The following is a 7,031-nucleotide window of genomic DNA, read 5'->3' as shown; positions in this document are numbered from 1 at the left end:
CTAGGGGCTTCCCGCCTTATTATTTTTTCTCTCTTTCAGGACTTTACTCTCTGGAAACCCCGTCCGGGAGTATGATTGCCGGATACACGATACAACAACCAAGGAGGCAGAAAGCTACGTCGCATCATGGAATTCCCAGGTGGTCTCTGATAACGAGTGAAATACCTGCTTTAAATACCATTCCTCAGCTTGCCCTTGGAGGGGACATGTCAAATAGTCCCACTTTTTGCTTATCGCACTACTTGTATCATTCTGCTTCGATGCACCTTTTTGAATAAACAATGCATAGCACTAGACTATTACCGCATTTCTCTATTCTTTTTTATATATATGTTCATTCATGACATTCAGCACCCGTACACTCTGGTACGGCCAATACGCCAGGGGCTTAAGCGTACCCCTAATACGGCGTGAGAAGTCCGAACACTTTTGACAGTGCGGCACCCCGAACTTATAGCATTATATGCATCAGCTCCGAATCATGTCTTGAATCAATAGTTGGGTTTGCCCGGCTCCCATGTTTTGGTACCTTATGTTCCGCTATATCGGCTAAGGTAGCATTGCGAGAACTACTACGATTGTGCCCCGGTTCATCTGGGCAAACACCTCAGTAGAGAAAGCTAAAACTGACTATCATGATAAGGCGAGAGCTGGTCGCTGTTCGAGAGGTCTCGAGTCCCTAAAGACTTATGCCTCTTAGAGCGAGGAGTCGGCTTTGTCCGGCTTAAGGCGTGTATAGCGCCCCGAATTCGGCCTTCCGAATACTAGGGGCTTCACCAAAATTTAAAATTGTAGACTTCTATGGCTAAGTGAGAGTGATAAAGTATTATAGTCCGATTGTCTTGTTCATTGTGCTGAGCACCTCCGTCGAAGGACCCAACAATGGGAAAAATAGTGCTCAGATTTATCCCGAACACCCCAGCACTCGTGGCATGGGGGCAGAAGCCGACGACTAGCCATCTCTTAGATTTAATAAACTACTGCACAGAAGGTAATATTTTAAATTTAAACAAGCGTTGCATAGCGCATGTGAACAAGTTTTCATAATACATGATCATACGAGCAAGTTCATTCAAAAATTACATCCTTCGCACACTCGTCCGCCACAAGACGGGCACCCTTCAGGACACCCTCATAATACATTTCAGGGTGGCGATGCTCCTTGCCCTGCGGCTGCCCCTCCTTCACCAGCTTCTCGGCGTCCATCTTGGCCCAGTGCACCTTCGCACGGGTAAAAGCCCGGCGTGCACCTTCGATGCAGATGGACCGCTTTATGACTTCCAGCCGTGGGCAGGCATCCGCAAGCCGCCTCACCAGGCTGAAGTAGTTGTTCGGAAGGGAGTCGCCAGGCCACATCCGGACTATAAGGCCCCTCATGGCCTGTTCGGCTGCCTTGTGCAGCTCGGCCAGTTGCTTCAGCTGGTCGCTCACAGGCATCGGGTGTTCGGTCCCAGTATACTAAGACAAGAACAACTTCTTCGTCGAGCTTCCCTCCTCGGCCTGGTAATACCTCGCGGCATCCGACATGCTGCGGGGCAAATCTGCGAATCCTCCTGGAGAGCTCTGGACTTGGGTAAGTAACAAGTAATTTACTTTCACATGCTTGCTTTGCATATTGAATGCCTTACCTGCCGCTATCTTCCTCGTCGCCTCAATTTCCTGGAGGGACTTTTGGGCTTCAGCCTTGGCATGCTTTGTGCTCTCGAGGGCCGCGGCAAGCTCGGACTCTCGCGTGCTTCTTCACGAGAGCCTGGAGCTCTTGCTAGACCTCGCCCACCCGTGCCTCTTGTTTCTCCCGCTCGGTGCGCTCCTTGGCCACTTTGTTTTCGGCCTCGGACAACGCTTGCTTCAGGGTCGCCACTTCGGTTGTGGCCCTTGGCACATCCATGATGATCCTGTCATTTTGCAACCACATGTTTTTTTATATATATAGACAAGGTATTACTTACCTTTGTTCTCCTCGAGCTGCCTCTTGGCAAGGCCGAGCTCTTTCTCGGACCGCTCGAGGTTCTGCTTCAGTGCGGCGACCTCCGCAGTCAGTGCGGCAGAGGTCAGCAGCGAATCCTGCATACGCATACGGACATACTTATATTAGACTCCTACAGATATTATTTGATCCTCTATTTGGCTTTTCTTTGTGAACACCAAACAGAGCATCAGGGGCTACTGTCTATGCGGTAATATTTTCCTATATTTTAAATACTTACGTCAAAGCCTGTTAGAAGGCTGGCACAGGCTTCAGTCAGTCCGCTCTTGGCGGACTGAACCTTCTTGATCACCGCACTCATAATAGTGTGGTGCTCTTCGTCGATGGAAGCGCCGCGAAGCGCTCCCCGCAGGTTGTCCGGTGCCTCTGGATGGACAGAGGTCACCGGCACAGGCGGCTTGCCCCTCTTGGAAGGGGGCCGCCTATTAGAGTCCGGAACCACTGGAGGTTCTGGCGCGGTGTTCGGCTGAGGGCCGAACTTCGAGCCCTTGGGAGTCTTGCTCCCTTTGCTCCTGGAGTCCGGAAGGTTACCTTGAGGCGCCTCCGGGACTATCTCCCCCCGGCTCGGTGCCCCTTGAGACAATACCTCGACATTGTCCGTAGGCCAAGGAGAGGAGGCGGTTGGAAGTGTATCACTATTCATATCCGACGAGTCCAAGGAACCGTCCGACGAGGATACGTCGATACGGGCTCGGGGCGGACTGCATAATCATATTCGACGTTAGGAGAAGCAGTGCAACAAAAGTATGTTATGAGTTACTCTGGTATCCGAATACTTACGACATCGCTAGGGGCTTGGCCCTGAGTAGCCACTCGTCTTCGCCATCGGCGGCGGCGGTGGAACGGTCCGGAAGAAGAGTCCTTCCCTTCTTGGACCCTTCGGCCTCCCCTGTTGGGGCGGCCTTCCTTTTCTTGTCTCCCCCAGTTGGAGGGGGAGAATCTTCATCTTCCTCCTCCTCGTTTTCACGGGAGGAGTGAGTCTCGGAGTTATCGGACGATGTGTCCGATACCACCTGGCGCCGGGAACTCTTTCGGGTTCCCGTGGCCTTCTTCTTGGTCTTCTCCCGCACCTCATAAGGAGCCGGAGTCTACATCTCCGTCAGGAGAGCGTCTGCAGGGTCTTCGGGCAGAGGGGCCGGACAGTTAATCTGCTCTAATGTCTCCACCCAGTCTTGTCAAAGGCATGGGAGCTCAGACCCCGCACATGGTTAAGCTGTGGGAAATAAATACCCTACCAGATGTACATAACTTACCGGATTCGCAGGGCGCTTCGCGCTTAGCCCGCGGTCCTCGGTAAGAGAAGGGGGGACCTCGGCGCCCTTGAACAGCACCTTCCAGACGTCCTTATGCGTCGTGTCAAAGAGCTTGCGTAGAGTCTGGTGCTGGGCCGGGTCGAACTCCCATAAGTTGAAAGCCCGTTGTTGACACGGGAGGATCCGGCGGAAGAGCATGACCTGGACTATGTTGACAAGCTTAAGTTTCTTGCATATCATGTTCCGGATACACTTCTGGAGTCCATCCAGCTACACCGATGAGCCCCAGGATAGGCCCTTCTCCTTACAGGAAGTGAGCCGCATGGGGATTCCGGATCAAAACACGGGGGCCGCCGCCCAGTTGGTGTCGCACGGCTCGGTGATGTAGAACCACCCCGATTGCCAACCCTTTATGGTCTCTACGAAGGAGCCCTCGAGCCATGTAACGTTGGGCATTTTGCCCACCATGGCTCCGCCGCATTCCGCTTGTTGGCCGCCTACTACCTTCGGCTTGATATTGAAGGTCTTCAGCAACAGGCCGAAGTGGGGCCAGATGTAGAGGAAAGCCTCGCACATGACAATGAACGCCGAGATGTTGAGGATGAAATTCGGGGCCAGATCATGAATGTCCAGCCCATAATAGAACATAAGGCCGCGGATGAATGGACGGAGGGGAAACCCCAGTCCGCGGACGAAGTGGGGGAGGAAAATCACCCTTTCATAAGGTTCCGGGGTAGGGACGATCTGCCCCGCGGCTGGCAGCTGGTGCGCGATATCCGCAGCTAAGTATCTGGCTCCACGTAGTTTTTTTATGTGTCCCTCCATGACGGAGGAGACCATCCACTTGCCTCCCACTTCGGACATGTTTGGAGAGAGTTGAGGAGAAGGATGTGTACTTGGGCACTGGAGCTCGAGTGCGCGAGAATGGATGAGCAAGGAGGAAGAAGGCGTGGGTAGAAAAAGGTGAAACCTTATCCCTTTATAAGGGCGGCCAAAACTATGCGCCCCCACCAGCCTGGTAAAACTCGCTTATCCCCCAAGCATCGTAATTGATGGCGCGGTTGGGTTACCCACGTCCGTATTGATGGGAATCCCGTAATAAGGGGACACGATCTCTGCTTCGACAAGACGTGCCAAGGAAATCGCCTCGCGAAACATGCTGAGATAGGTTATGAAAAACTATTCGAATAAAGACCTGGTTGTGGTGTGATGTCATGCTACGGGGTACGTCAGTAGATTAGATTTGTGGAAATATTATTCTCTCTATGGTGGTATGTGGAACTTGTTTTGCAGAGCCGGACACGATCCTCGTGTTCAAAATCTTATATGAAGTATTCGAAGGAGGAACCCGCCTTGCAATGCCAAAGACAATCTGCGCGCTGGACTCATCGTCATTGAAGCCTGGTTCATGGGCTACTGAGGGAGTCCTGGATTAGGGGGTATCCGGACAGCCAGATTCACTACAAGAGATCAGACCTACTGTGACAAGCTCTCAAATGTCACGTAATAGCTAAAAACGTCACAAAATACTCATATGTGACATTTTTCTTGCGTCACCAGCTTCGTCACAGAATCCCCATCACAGATTATTCCTAGTGACGCGGCACGCAAAAAACGTCACCGGATATGGGACCTTCGGTGACGAAGATGTCATCACTAGATTTTTGGTGGGCTAGTGCACACTTGGTTTCCAAATGGGCCAAGCCCAATAATTCAGCCCATTTTCTATTTTTGATTCTAATTTTTGGTGGGCCATAGCCAATTTGCAACCAAATAGAGGTTGATCCAGCCCACGCTTTTTGTGAAGCAATTGCCATTTTTTGCTAGCCTTTTAAGAATTATTTTCTTTATAGGTTCTTCCTCTAATATTGCTTTGGCCTGGTTTGATTCAAAACGCGTAGTGTGCTTGTGGCAGTTTTAAGGCCATCTTTCCATTGACCAATTTTCTCATCACATTACAAGCCAACTAGTCTTAAACAGGGGGCATATTACACATCACTTACATGCCCATTCCAAAATAACCCAAGGTACATAATCATCAGATACAACATCCTTTCTAATTTTGGAGGTCAGCAATAGAGACTTTTTTGGTGTGACACTCTCCCACCTTCATCAGAACTTGGAACCTTTGTTGGATGCCACTTCTCGTGACTTCTTGAAGGCAGGTAGAGTTGGTCTGATCCTCCTTTGTTCATATCAACTTCTTGAAACATGACTTACGAATCAGCCTATTACAAACAAATACATAAATATTAGTTTGAATGAGTTACAGAAAACCATCTACTATTGCAACAGAGGACATATGCAAGTTATAACTAGAGCTCTACGTTGGAATCTTAACAAAAAAATACATGTTAGTACTTTTCTAATAAGTGATATGAACAGAACTAAACATGTCGTAGTTGTGAGCAACAAAGGTCATCTGAAATAATAGATTGGAATAAACATGTATGAATGCATCACAAAGTAAGACAAGTATTGGAATTAATAGGACATACATAAATGATAGCAGAACCCAAAGTTCGAAATCCCAAGAGGAGCAAATTAGCATTTGTAGTAGGTACTCCTTCACAAATTAAAATGGTGCGAAAAAACAGAATATTCAACAAAGCCTCGAAAGGAAGAAACCTTCAAGCAGCCTAGAACAGGGAAAAAGAATGAAGAACTTTTGAGAAACTTAGCTGTTGTCTTTGGCACACACTGATTAGAAGTGTGATCAATAAGACAGTTCCATCTCAAAAGAAATTAATTACAATTAAGCTATGGTAAAAGAGCTCATTTAGGCTTTCATCTTTAGATGTAGTCTCAGCTTGCTTGGACAGTTATCTGCATTACCATACAGTCAGTATCACTTCTGATTGCCACAAAGGACTCTAGTGAATTAGTTCTCCATTAGTAATTTGCCAAAATCATGTTGAATCGCTCATAAAACTCCCACTGCAGTTCTACAACATTAATTCACTTGCAAATCTACTCACACTCCCTTAAAAAAGTTGCCACGAGCTCGGAACTACAAATTAACATAGCAGTACTGGGGGAGAATTAGCATAATGAAAATATTTTGCTACAGCTAACTTTAATAGATTTACTACTCCCTCCATCTCAAAATAAATGACTCGAAGTCGAGTCACTTATTTTGGGATGGAGGGAGTAATATAGAAGCATCTCACAATTGACCAATAAGAACTCACAGTGAGGAACAAAACAAAACTGATATCTGAACCAATCCCCGCATGTAAGCGGTTCATCTAAACTGAGAGCAGAGAGTTGAGCGTTGTACACATGTTAACCCAGGTTGCTGGTCGAGCTTGACGGTCTTCTCCGGAACTCTGGTGTGCCCCTGTGACCTGTGCTCCATGTCAACCTGATGGACAAAACCCAAGAAGAAGAAAAAACAGAGGGTCAACAAGATGTATCTCACTAGTGCGGAAGGTTAGACGACAGCGGCCCGACTAATTAGTTAAATGTACCCTGTGGCGGTAGCCACTGATAAGGAGCTGGTGCGGGTATCGTAGGCGAACTGGGGGTGTCACTCCGGGAAGCCATAACCAAATACCCATATCACAATGTCTCCTCCTCTCCCTCACTTGCACCGATGGAATTGAGAAGTGTATAGACGAATGGCACCAGAGATACAGGGTTCAATCCTGCAATAGGGATCGGAAGACGCATGCAAGCAATCACACTGGGAATGGATGACACGCACACTGGCTGGGCCGCCGCCGCGCGATCAGTCTAGTCCGGCCGCGGCGCACGCAGGGTCTGCCGCCGTGCGCCATGTCTGGCCCTCA

Source organism: Triticum dicoccoides, chromosome 2A, assembly GCF_002162155.2.
Source record: "Triticum dicoccoides isolate Atlit2015 ecotype Zavitan chromosome 2A, WEW_v2.0, whole genome shotgun sequence".
NCBI classification, from domain to species: domain Eukaryota; kingdom Viridiplantae; phylum Streptophyta; class Magnoliopsida; order Poales; family Poaceae; genus Triticum; species Triticum dicoccoides.
Note: the sequence above shows the minus strand (reverse complement) of the source record.